At 51.7% G+C, this 13,598-nt stretch overlaps 1 protein-coding gene across 1 annotated transcript in view; it reads right to left on the bottom strand.

Annotated features, from left to right (window-relative positions):
- LOC146287703 (glutamate receptor 4) overlaps positions 1-13,598 on the bottom strand; it is a gene marked incomplete at its 5' end in the record, with an annotated part of 55,553 nt that overhangs the window by 33,326 nt on the left and 8,629 nt on the right. The window lies entirely within an intron of this gene.

Here is a 13,598-nt window from a genome sequence, read left to right as displayed (position 1 = left end):
CTCTCCCCCTTCCTCTCTCTCTCCTTCACTCTCTCCCCCTTCCCCTCTCTCCCTTCCCCTCTCTCATTTCCCCTCTCTCCCTTCCTCTCCCCCTTCCTCTCTCTCCTCTCAGCTGGCTGAAGGTGGCCGAGGTGTTGTACAGGAGAGAGAGAAGGGAGATGAAGAGATATATATATATATATATATAGAGAGAGAGAGAGGCAGGGAGAGGAAGAGAGAGTGAGAAGGGAGAGGAAGAGAGAGAGACATGACAGAGGGAGAGAAACGGTTTGAGATAAAGAGATAAGCAGGCAGTGAAGCTCTTTAGTTGCACACACCATTCAGTCCCATCTGAGGCCTAAACTTTCTCCTCCAACTTTTCCTCACAGGAAGTCTTGTCACTCCAGTACAGGGCTAGGTGTGTGTGTGGAGTCCCGGGGGAGAAATGGGGTAGTGAGGGTCTCCAGTGAGCCAAGAAAAAAGACCAAAGGCTGGAAACTACTCACACACACACACCTTTTCTCTGCACACAAGCAAACAAAAAAGCCCTTTCCCCAAATAAACCATTTCTTTAATACACCACAGGTGTGTCAGTGCTGCACCACACAGATGTAGTTACCTACAATCCTCTCTCTCTGTCAACCTGATCTCACATTCCTTATCAAGTACATAACCCCCCCCATGTTGCGTGTGAAGCAGAGGGGTGACTCCTCCAGGGGTGACTCCTCCAGGGGTCAGTCCTCCGGAGACAGACTGATGGCTGCCTGGGGCCAAGCTACTGCTGCTCCTACTCACTGGAGAGCAGGGAGTGTGTGTGTGTGGTGTGTATGTATGTGTGTGTAGTGTGTCTATGTGTGTGTAGTGTGTCTATGTGTGTGTAGTGTGTATGTGTGTGATGTGTGTGTGTGTGTGGTGTGTATGTAAGTGAGTGAGTCAGATAAACTAGCTATAGCAACATTGCACAGATGATACCCAAGTAAGGATTATTTATTTAATCTCTTTTGTTATTCTTTTTCTTATCTTTTTTTTGTAGTTTTCGCGGTTTAGTGATGATGGAACAGTGGGATCTGGGTGTGTGTTGTTCTGTATCTTTAAAGTCTGTGTCAAGTCGGAAGAGTGTGTGTGAGAGAGAGTGTGTGTGTGTGTGTGTGTGTGTGTGTGAGTGTGTGTGTGAGTGTGAGTGTGTGTGTGTGTGTGTGTGTGTGAGTGTGTGTGTGTGTGTGTGTGAGTGTGTGTGTGAGTGTGTGTGTGCGTGTGCGTGTGTGTGTGAGTGTGTGTGTGTGTGTGTGTGAGTGTGTGTGTGAGTGTGTGTGTGCGTGTGTGTGTGAGTGTGTGTGTGCGTGTGTGTGTGAGTGTGTGTGTGTGTGTGTGTGAGTGTGTGTGTGTGTGTGTGTTGAACACAATAAGCAGTGGCAGCTCATTCAGCAGCCTCGTACTGACCTCAGTGCTTCTGTTGTATGAGAGTGTGTGTGTGTGCTGAGTGTGTGTGCATGTATTTTGTCTGTCAGAGTATAAGAAACAGGAACTAACTCCTGCCTGACAAGCTCGCCAGAAAGAAACCAGCCAGCTAGCCAGCCAGTTTACATGACATTGGCTGATCATAGATGTAATCTGTGTTTTGTGTACTTATATGTTATGTTATGCCAGGTTGCTTTGTGTTGTCCAAAGAATTTCAGTGCCCAGTCTGACCCTATGTTGTTCTGTGCATCTGAGCATCTGTGCATAGTTAATGTGGCTAAAGTGTTACTCTGTAGTTACTCTGTAGTTCATGTAACTAATGCAAGAGTTGCCATGCAACATCCAGACAGCTGTTGTGTCCCAGAGGGCCGGGGGGGGGGTGGGGTGGGGGGGACTGATCCACACTCACCCTGCAACTGCTGCCGCCACAATTACACTCCACTGCACAAACAGGTCAGGGCACACACACACACACACACACAGCACCTCACAATCAATGACCTAGCGTGAGAGTGTGTGTGCGTGTGTGTGTGCATGTTTTACGTAATACCCCACAGCTGAGCCTACCGCTAACCTGACATAACTTTAAAGATTGAATCCTGTGTGTGCTGGCTGGCAGGCTGGAGCTCTGCTTCTCTCCCGACATAATCGCCTGTCACTAGACTGCATCGTCATCACCAGTCAACCTGGGGGCGTCCACCCCTGGTAACGTCCTGCTGTATCCCAGCGCCTCAGTACACAACAAACACAGACCCTGGAGAGCTGAACACAGCACAGATGAACGCAGCACCTGTAACCCTAACCCTAAATAACCCATCTCTTGTAACCCTAACCCTAAATAACCCATCTCTTGTAACCCTAACCCTAAATTACATTTACATTTAGTCATTTAGCAGACGCTTTTATCCAAAGCAACTTCCAAGAGAGAGCTTTTCAAAAGTGCTTAGGTCACTGATCATAACAACGAGATAGCCCCAAAACATTGCGAGTAGCCAAAACATGAAGCATACATTGTGAAGTGCCAATGGGAAGAACCATAAGAGCATAAATAACCCATTTCTTGTAACCCTAACCTTAAACATCCGTAACCCTGGTACCCCTCACATTCTAATCAGTTCCTGGAGAAAGACATTCCCAGAATAAAGCCTCTCTGTTGTCACAGAGACTCTTTCGCCGCCGGCAGGCATGAAATCTCCGATCGCAGGATGTTAAACGTGTGAGCGTCAAGGGAGCAGAGGAATAAAGAGTAGATCCTCTACCACTTAACATCCATAAAACATGAGGGAGGAGGAGGAGAGGATGAGAGGGAGGGAGAGACATAGAGAGAGAGACAAAGCAAGAGAGAGGAAGAGAGAGAGGAGGAGAGAGAAAGTAGAGAGGGAGACAGAGAGAGAGAGGGACTGAGAGGAAGAGAGAGGGGGAGAGAGAGAGGGACTGAGAGGAAGAGAGAGAGACAAAGAGAAAGAGGGACTGAGAGGAAGAGAGAGAGAAAGAGAGAGAGAGAGGGACTGAGAGGAAGAGAGAGAGGGAGAGAGAGAGAGGGACTGAGAGGAAGAGAGAGGGGGAGAGAGAGAGGGACTGAGAGGAAGAGAGAGAGTAAGAGAGAAAGAGGGACTGAGAGGAAGAGAGAGAGGGAGAGAGAGAGAGAGGGACTGAGAGGGAGAGAGAGAGAGAGGGACTGAGAGAAAGAGAGAGGGGGAGAGAAAGAGGGACTGAGAGGAAGAGACAAAGAGAGAGAGAGGGACTGAGAGGAAGAGAGAGAGGGAGAGAGAGAGGGACTGAGAGGAAGAGAGAGGGGGAGAGAAAGAGGGACTGAGAGGAAGAGACAAAGAGAGAGAGAGGGACTGAGAGGAAGAGAGAGAGGGAGAGAGAGAGACTGAGCACCACTTGAGCTAATGTGTGTCCCCGTGGTCCAGTGAGAGCTGGAGATGCAGACAGTGCTGTGATATGGAGCACCACTCCTCTCCGTTCTCAGGTCATTAAACTACCCAGAATCCCCAGCCAGGAGCCTTCTGATTGGCTGGTTTAGCATGTAGTCAATCTGACTTTGCACCTTCCCCACGTCTCCTGGGAAAGGTTTTTCTGCGTTAATATTGAAATGATAATATTGATTAATATTGGTTAACTTTGAAAGCTGGAACTGGTTACCATTGGTTCATATGGAAATGCTAATATTATTCGTATTATTTTATTAGTTCATTTTGAAAGACTAATATTGGTCCATTGTGTCCCGCTGCCTGGCAGAGAGGATCACAGCAGAAGACGTGAGTCTGCCCACTGGATGAATATTCATGTGAGGGGCATTGTGGGATACGTGGGCGGCAGGAGTGTTATTTCCTGGAAGGTACTGCTTGCTGTGCCTGTCTCTTCTTCCGCCTGTTTCACTGGAGCTTCCTGTGTCTGTTTGCCGGTGTGACAACTGTTTTGACGTTGCCACAGCGATGAACTCTTGTTTCCTGAACAGAAAAAACCTTCTCTTCCCTCTTTCTCTCCCCTCTCTCTCCCTGTCCTCCCTCCCTCCCCGGTTCTCCTCTCTGTAAACATAATCACACACACACACACATGCCTCCCAGACCTAACTGGCCCATTTATCTATTTCACTGGTGACTCTTTTCCTCTGCCTCTCCCTCTCTCTCTTTCTCTCTCTCTCCCTCTCTCTATCACTCTCTCTCTCTCTCTTGCTCTCTCTCTCTCGCTCCCCCTCTCTCTCTCTCTTTCTCTCTCTCACTCTCTCTCTCGCGCTCCCCCTCTCTCTCTCTCTCTCTCTCTCACTTGCGCTCTCCCTCTCTCTCTCTCCCCCCCCCCTCTCACTCTCTCTCTTGCTCTCTCTCTCTCGCTCCCCCTCTCTCTTTCTCTCTCTCACTCTCTCTCTCTCTCTCTTTCCCTCTCTCTCCCCCCCCCCCCCTCCCACTCTCCTGTCTCCCTTCCCCCCACTCCATGTTAGGGTTACCTCCCCTGAGAGAATTCTCTGTGTTTTTCTGATTTATATATTTAATTCTCCTGTGCAGCCTGAGAGGGACTGGGGACGAGAGAGAGAAAACAGTGAGAAGGCAAGGTTATAAAGGGAGAGAGGGGGAGGGAGAGGGAGAGGGGGAGGGGGAGGAAGAGGGGGAGGGGGAGCAGTCCCTCCAGCTCAGTTCTTTATCCCTCCTTCCCCCGTGTCTCCATTATTTCAGAGCCAGTACACAACACGCAGTCTTAGTGGCACAACTGTGCCAACCCTGTCCAGCCCCTAAAAAATCTGAACCCTCACTAACCCTGTCTGACCCTCACTAACCCTGTTTAACCCTCACTAACCCTGTCTAACTCTCACTAGTCCTGTTTAACCCTCACTAACCCTGTCTAACCCTCACTAACCCTGTCTAACTCTCACTAGTCCTGTCTAACCCTCACTAACCCTGTCTAACTCTCACTAGTCCTGTCTAACCCTCACTAACCCTGTCTAACCCTCACTAACCCTGTCTAACTCTCACTAGTCCTGTCTAACCCTCACTAGTCCTGTCTAACCCTGTCTAGTTGGCTGGCTTGTTGCTGGCAGGCTGGCTCAGAGCTGAGCTGTGGGTCTGTGTTACCGTCCTCCACTGGACTGCTCCAAGTAGCTGTGGGTCTATTCTCAGCCAAGTCTCTGTCTACGCACACACACACACTCACAAAGGGAAACAAACACTCTAGGGGAATGGAGGATTTCTAAGTCCAAAGACGACAGATGCTGTCAGATCAACTCATCCTCAAAAAAGCACAGCACTGTCCCCACGACAACACACACAGAGAAACAACAGGCCAATCCTCAGGCTTCACAATATTTAGGAGAGGACAGAGAGATCAAGGCTTGGAGGGGAGAGGAGAGGAGAGGAGGAGAGAAGGGGAGAGGAGAGGAGGAGAGGAGAGGAGAGGAGAGAAGAGAAGAGAAGGGGAGGGGAGGGGAGGGGAGGGGAGGGGAGGGGGAGGGTAGGGTAGGGGAGGGGAGGGGAGGGGAGAGGAGAGGAGAGGAGAGGAGAGGAGAGGAGAGGAGAGGAGAGGAGAGGAGAGGAGAGGAGAGGAGAGGAGAGGAGAGGAGAGGAGAGGAGAGGAGAGGAGAGGAGAGGAGAGGAGAGGAGAGGAGAGGAGAGGAGAGGAGAGGAGAGGAGAGGAGAGGAGAGGAGAGGAGAGGAGAGGAGAGGAGAGGAGAGGAGAGGAGAGGAGAGGAGAGGAGAGGAGAGAAGGGGAGAGGAGAGGAGAGGAGAGGAGGGTTGGATACAGAACTGACCAAGTCACCTCGGTACTACCGAGTACCAATTTAAAATTAAATCGATCTGTGAGAGCAAATCCCGGCGAGAAAGGAGAGAAAGAGAGAGGGATGACATCACCCCTGCAGCTGGGTCAATGTTCAACACAGTCAGGGGCGACGGCTGACCAAAAGCAGTCCCAAGTGTCGTTACACTTTCTTAAACTTGACGCAGGCAACGCTTGCTGCAATTCTTGGCAACACATCTAACCTGAGGAAACAGACACACACACTTAGACACACAAAGTCTACCTCACACACACATACACACACACATGCGTATACACTTACTGACACACACACACACACACATTAAGCCACACACACTCACGCTAATCTAAAGAGACATATCACAGAGAATTTTAACCTGCAACCTTTGGATCAGCAGTCAAGAGCTCTAACCACTAAGCTATACCTTCCTCCGCCGTGTGTGTGACTGTGTATGAGTGTGTGTGAGTGTGTGTGAGTGTGTGCAGGAGCGCTCGCTGAGAGAGGTGTAGTAAGTAGTGGGTTCTCCTCTATAAATCTCCATCAGCTGCTTGTGACCTCATCACCAGGATAACGAGGGCTATTGACAGAGCTAGACCACGATTTATCAACCTCCTTAGTCCTCTCTACCTCCCCTCCCTCCCTCCCCTACTCCCCTACCCCCCTTCCTCCCCTACTCCCCTCCCTCCCTCCCCTACTCCCCTCCCTCTCTCCCCTTCCCTCCTCCATCCCCTCCCTCTCTATCCTACTCCCCTCCCTCTCTCCCCTACTCCCCTCCCTCCTCTACCCCCCTCCCTCTCTCCCCTACACCCCTCTCTCCCCTACTTATTATCCTGCTAGCTGCTAGTCATATCAGTCATCTCTAGTACCAGGCGCAGTATAGGCCATCTGGTGGCACATAGCTATCAGTCATCTCCTCAACATTATCCTGCTAGCTGCTAGCTGCTAGTCATATCATCATTATCCTGCTAGTTGCTAGTCATATCATCATTATCCTGCTAGCTATCAGTCATCTCTAGTACTAGTCGCAGTATAGACCATCTGGTGGCACATAGTAAGAGCTTCTGTGGTGTAATAGATCAGACCCATATGCTGAAGGCAGGCTGCATCCAGACACACACACACACACCCTGGGGCAGATACAAAAGGCAACCAAGTGTGTAACCCAATCACCACTATTATGTAGGGCTAGGTTGGACGCACTCGTACAGTACAAACATGGGAGCACGCACACACACACACACACACACACACACACACACACACCCTCGGGCCTCCACCTGATCAGCTGTCACCATGGAGACAGCTAGTATACCAGTAGTGTGTTTCCAGCCAAGCAACAAACCTCCTCTACCCACCCACCCACCCACCCACCCACCACACCCACCCACGCCACCACACCCACCCACACCACCACACCCACCCCACCCCGACCCCCCTCCATCATCCAGTCCTCCCCCACTTTCTCCTCATCCCACTTTGCCCGCCCCACCCCGCCTCAACCACCTTCCGCCCCCTTCCCCCCTCACAGTCACCATGACTTCATCATCTACAGTGTCCCAAGCAGATCAGTCCCCTCTCCTTCACTGCACTGCTGTGCCCACCGGACCATCAGAGAACCAGGTCACCATGGCAATAGACGTCAGGGTATTGATCTGCAGCGATTTTAGCGTACAGACCAGAGCATTGAGCTCCACACAAACACACACACAGTAGTCATCTCCACACACACAGAGAAGCAGGTAAAATAGAAAGAGAAACAGAGAGAGACAGAAGGCCAGAGAGAGAGAGAGGGAGAGAGATGGAGAGAGAGAGAGAGAGAGACAGAGAGAGAGAGAAAGAGAGAGAGAGAGAGATGGAGAGAGAGAGAGAGAGAGAGAGAGAGAGAGAGAGAGAGAGAGAGAGAGAGAGAGAGATGGAGAGAGAGAGAGAGAGATGGAGAGAGAGAGAGAGAGAGCTAGAGATGGAAACAGGACAGGAAGGCATGAGGAGGGTGTGGGTCCAGGCAGGGCCGTGGCTCCACCCAATGACAGGGCTGTGAGTGAGACAGGGCTGTGAGGGAGACAGGGCTGTGAGGTAGACAGGGCTGTGAGGGAGACAGGGCTGTGAGTGAGACAGGGCTGTGAGGGAGACAGGGCTGTGAGGTAGACGGGGCTGTGAGTGAGACAGGGCTGTGAGGTAGACATGGCTGTGAGTGAGACAGGGAGACGGCTGTGAGTGAGACAGGGCTGTGAGGGAGACAGGGCTGTGAGTGAGACAGGGCTGTGAGGGAGACAGGGCTGTGAGTGAGACAGGGCTGTGAGGGAGACAGGGCTGTGAGGGAGACAGGGCTGTGAGTGAGACAGGGCTGTGAGTGAGACAGGGCTGTGAGGGAGACAGGGCTGTGAGTGAGACAGGGCTGTGAGGGAGACAGGGCTGTGAGGGAGACAGGGCTGTGAGGGATATGTCAGACTGCATCAACGTTCCCCTACCCAGCTCTGCCCCCGTCCCTTGGGTGCACTCTCTCTTCATCCCTCTTTGCCTCTTTTTCTCTCCTTCCCTCTCACAGTCTCTCTCTCTCTCTCTCCCTCTCTCCCTCTCACAGTCTGTCTCTCTCCCTCTCTCTCTCCCTATCTCTCTCTCTCTCTCTCTCTCTCTCTCTCCTCTCTCCCTCTCTCCCTCTCTCTCCCTCTCTCTCTCCCTCTCTCTCTCCCTCTCTCTCTCCCTCTCTCTCTCTCTCCCTCTCTCCCTCTCTCCCCCCTCTCTCTCTCTCCCTCTCTCCCTCTCTCCCTCTCTCTCTCTCTCTCCCCCCCTCTCTCTCTCTCTCTCTCTCTCTCTCTCTCTCTCTCTCTCTCCCCCTTTTCAGCCTGGTCACTCCACCTCTGTCTAACAGAGTGGTCTTCTCTCTATGCTAACAGAGTGGTCTTCTCTCTATGCATCTCTCTGTAACTCTTTCAAATCAATTGTTCGTCTAACCACAACACCCCACAAACCACACAGCCCATGACCTGGCCACACACACGCCCCAACACCACAAACCCTAACACCACACACACACACCCTAACACCACACACACACCCTAACACCACACACACACCCTAACACCACACACACACACCCTAACACCACACACACACACCCTAACACCACACACACACCCTAACACCACACACGCCCCGTGTGGGGCTCTCAGAAGGGATGCAGCTCTACAGAGATGAGTTCATCTCCTGCTTCCAGAACGTGTCATCTACATGAGGCTGATGCTCCTACTGATGTCATTATCACACATGGTGCTGAAGTGTCACCACCAATGTCATTATCACACATGGTGCTGAAGTGTCACCACCGATGTCATTATCACACATGGTGCTGAAGTGTCACCACCGATGTCATTATCACACACGGTGCTGAAGTGTCACCACCGATGTCATTATCACACATGGTGCCTAAGTGTCACCACTGATGTCATTATCACACACGGTGCTGAAGTGTCACCACCGATGTCATTATCACACATGGTGCTGAAGTGTCACCACCGATGTCATTATCACACATGGTGCTGAAGTGTCACCACTGATGTCATTATCACACATGGTGCCTAAGTGTCACCACCAATGTCATTATCACACACGGTGCTGAAGTGTCACCACTGATGTCATTATCACACACGGTGCTGAAGTGTCACCACCAATGTCATTATCACACACGGTGCTGAAAGTACCTGGGAAAGTTTGCACGGCTGGGACTAGTACAAGGATTACTGGGGCTCTCTCTCTCTTCATTCTCTCTTTTCTCTCTTTCTCACATTCTCTCACTGTCTCTCTCTCCTTTCTGTGTCTCTCTAAGGTTATTTAATGAATGCACAAGAGACTGTTTCTGTTGAATATTCATGAGGTGATTTTTGTAAATGGTGAATACTAAATAAATATTGTCTGCTAGTTTGTGTTGCCTTTCTCTGTTTAGTCTATAAACTTTGATCAGCGGTTCCCGGACCTGTGTTTATATAAAACTAATTATAATATTCGAATGTTGCTCTTGTGTACTGTGTTGCAGTTAAATAAATGGACCATCATAGTCACAACTTGTGTTTTATAATGCTCGCGCACACACACAAGTCTGGCCTGAAACTTTGTTCAAAGAAGAAACAGAACATTCTCTGCCAAGAAGGCATCATCTGTTGTGTATCCTTCATTACCACACACACATAGAGAAAGAGAGCAAGAGAGAGAGCGAGAGCGAGAGAGAGAGAGAGAGAGAGGGGGGGGGGGTATGTTTGGGAGGAGCTGTAATAGGTAGACAGCCAAAGGGGAAAGGAGAAGTGAGCGAGGATGAAAACCTGAACTCTGCTGACCCTGAAAGGGAGGGGAGGGGGGAGGGGGGTGACAATGTCAAGGATATCTCATGGCCAGTAGCTATCTCCAGCTTCTTCCCTCATCCAATTAAACGTTTCTTAAAATAAGTGTGTGTGAGAGGGAGGATTCAATGGGAATGGATGGGGGGGCGGGGGTTTGTAATGGACCCTGCTCTCCATTCAGAGAGAGAAGAGACCCTGATTGGACCTTGATTGGACATTTGTTGTGCCTGCATGGATGCTGATAGGCTGGGAGTCTAATCAGGTGTGGCTGAATGGAGGATTTGATTGGGTGGCGGTGGGGGGTCTTGGGCTTGAGGAGGACGTCCGACCCACAAAGATGCTGATGAAGAGGAGTACTTTTTTTGGGTGCCCATTAATCCACAAACACACACACACACACACACACTGCTGAACTACTGAGTTAATCAGGCTATAATGATCCCTCCACAAAGGAAGCTGTAACCGGCTCGAGATACCAAAAATATAACAACCAGGCCAAATACTTATGGAGAAGAATTATTTACAAATATCAAAATGTGCTGGTAAAATGGCAGTGTTTTCCAGCAGTCACTAGGTTGGTAGCAGCCCTGCGGTCCAGCTAGAGGGAGGGTCTCAACACACACACCCGAGGGACCACTTGCATAACCAACGCACCAGGGGTAGGAGGAGGAGAGGAGGAGGAGAGAGAGGGGAAGGAGGAGGAGAGGAGGAGGAGGGGAGGAGGAGGGGAGAGAGGGGAAGGAGGAGGAGAGGAGGAGGAGGGGAGAGAGGGGTAGGAGGAGGAGAGGAGGAGGAGGGGAGAGAGGGGAAGGAGGAGGAAGGGACAGGGGAGGGGAGGAGGGGAGAGGAGGAGGAGGGGAGGAGAGAGGGGAAGGAGGAGGAAGGGACAGGGGAGGGGAGGAGGGGAGAGGAGGAGGAGGAGGGGAGAGAGGGGAAGGAGGAGGAGGGGAGGAGGAGGGGAGAGAGGGGAAGGAGGAGGAAGGGACAGGGGAGGGGAGGAGGAGAGGAGGAGGAGGGGAGAGAGGGGAAGGAGGAGGAAGGGACAGGGGAGGGGAGGAGGGGAGAGGAGGAGGAGGGGAGAGAGGGGAAGGAGGAGGAAGGGACAGGGGAGGGGAGGAGGGGAGAGGAGGAGGAGGGGAGAGAGGGGAAGGAGGAGGAAGGGACAGGGGAGGGGAGGAGGAGGGGAAGGAGGAGGAAGGGACAGGGGAGGGGAGGAGGGGAGAGGAGGAGGATGGGAGAGAGGGGAAGGAGGAGGAAGGGACAGGGGAGGGGAGGAGGGGAGAGGAGGAGGAGGGGAGAGAGGGGAAGGAGGGAGGAAGGGACAGGGGAGGGGACGGAGGACCTGGGAGAGAGGGGAAGGAGGAGGAAGGGACAGGGGAGGGGAGGAGGGGAGGGGAGGAGGGGAGAGGAGGAGGATGGAGAGAGGGGAAGGAGGAGGAAGGAAGGGACAGGGGAGGGGAGGAGGAGGGGAGAGAGGGGAAGGAGGAGGAAGGGACAGGGGAGGGGAGGAGGGGAGAGGAGGAGGAGGGGAGACAGGGGAAGGAGGAGGAAGGGACAGGGGAGGGGAGGGAGGAGGGGAGAGAGGGGAAGGAAGAGATAGGGACAGGGGAGGGGAGGAGGGGAGAGGAGGAGGAGGGATAGAGGGGAAGGAGGAGGAAGGGACAGGGGAGGGGAGGAGGGGAGAGGAGGAGGATGGAGAGAGGGGAAGGAGGAGGAAGGGAGAGACTGGGAGGAGGGGAGAGGAGGAGGAGGGGAGAGAGGGGAAGGAGGAGGAAGGGAGAGAGGGGAGGAGGGGAGAGGAGGAGGAGGGGAGAGAGGGGAAGGAGGAGGAAGGGGAGAGAGGGGAGTCGAGGAGGAGTGGAGAGAGAGGAAGGAGGAGATTGGGGGAGAGGAGGAGGAGGGGAGAGGGGAGAGGGAGAGAGGGGGGAGGAGGAGGGGAGATAGGGGATAGGAGCAGGAGAAGAAGAGGGGAGTCGACTAGGAGTTGAGAGAGGGGAAGGAGGAGGAGGAGGGGACAGGGGAGGGGAGGAGGGGAGAGAGGGGAAAGGAGGAGGAGGGGAGAGAGGAGGAATAGGAGGAGGGGAGAGAGGGAGAGAAGGAGGAGGGGAAAGAGGGGAGTCAAGGAGGAGTGGAGAGAGGGGAAGGAGGAGGAGGGGACAGGGGAGGGGAGAAGGGGAGAGATGGGAGAGGAGGAGGAGGAGAGAGGAGGAGAAGGAAAGAGAGGAGGGGAGGGGGGGGGCAGGCCCACTACCCCGTGCACCTCAGCCGTTCTGGGTAAAACCTGTTTGCCGTGGCAACACGCCACTTTGACATTGCTAGGAAGAGACTTCTGAAATGAGACATTTGCTGCATCATCATCTGGTGTTTTCAAACAAGGTTAAAGAGACGCTGGTGAGCTTGTGTGTGTGTGTGTGTGTGTGTGTGTGTGTGTGTGTGTGTGTGTGTATGCAAGTTTGTGTGCACGTCACAATCTGCAGCTTTTCTCTAAAAGTAAACCACATAGCGACAATACAGTACTAGAGCCTGATTATCCAGTCATCCTGTCACCTGTACGTTTCTTTGAATAAAAGCCTTTGAGAACAGCCACATTATGATCTCATTATTATTCTCTGCAAGCGGCTCTCATTTGTTTGCACCGGTTGACTCGGTAAAGACATGGACATATGTGGCTCAGGTCAGATTCAGATAAACACGGCAAAGCAGATCCATGTTTGAAAGGTGTTTAATTTTCACACGGGGTTCAGGCTGAAGATGTTGTCAGTAGTCCTGTAATTGTGTGCTAAAATGGATCTTGTAAATAATAACTGGCCTGCAGCAACGTAATTAATCAACATTCTCTAATTTGAGCAAGAATAAGAACGCAAACGTAGGTAGAGTAGCTAGAGCTAGCTCTACGGCGTAGCTAACAAGCTAAGCGAATAACTCAAACCTAGCATCAGGTAAAACATAGATTCATTAAGTCATCAAATACAGCGCTTCTTGCAATATCATCAGTGCAGTGAAGAGAAATGAACACCGATATCTAAATAGTGTAGCTACTTACATTCACGCACAACAATGTATGGGAACCGTGAAGTACGTGACAACGCTGGTGACTTTACCAGCTAAGGCCGGGCGTGCGACGTCACAAACAGACAATTACGTGAGCAGTGGGCTCATAGCTCACCTGAGCAAGCACTTGAACACAATAGGAACACACAAATGGCCAAGTATTGGCATAGCAACATACACCGAGAGCAAAGTCAATTAGCCAAATCAATGCTAAGTACGTCAAAAAATTATTCAAAAGCTTTCTAGATTCTGATCTAAAACGTAGCGTTTGAGCTACGCCACCTCCAGCTCACAGAGGTTTCATCCTACCTGTGGGCTACACTCTGCACTATTCGTTGCTTTGGATAAAAGCGTCTACTACACGAATAAAATGTCAAATGCCAACGTTATTGGGTATAGCTCAGTGGCATTGGTGGGCATCAGTGACTGCATGTGAAGTAGGTCCATCTGGAATGCAGTGAGTTGGTCGTTTGTTTTGATCAGACTAGAGAGCTGATGACCTTGACTCCCCAACGTGCACGTGT

This window comes from Hypomesus nipponensis, chromosome 5 (genome assembly GCF_054491055.1).
Source record: "Hypomesus nipponensis isolate SF chromosome 5, ASM5449105v1, whole genome shotgun sequence".
NCBI lineage: Eukaryota > Metazoa > Chordata > Actinopteri > Osmeriformes > Osmeridae > Hypomesus > Hypomesus nipponensis.
This window is presented reverse-complemented; position numbering and strand designations above follow the sequence as displayed.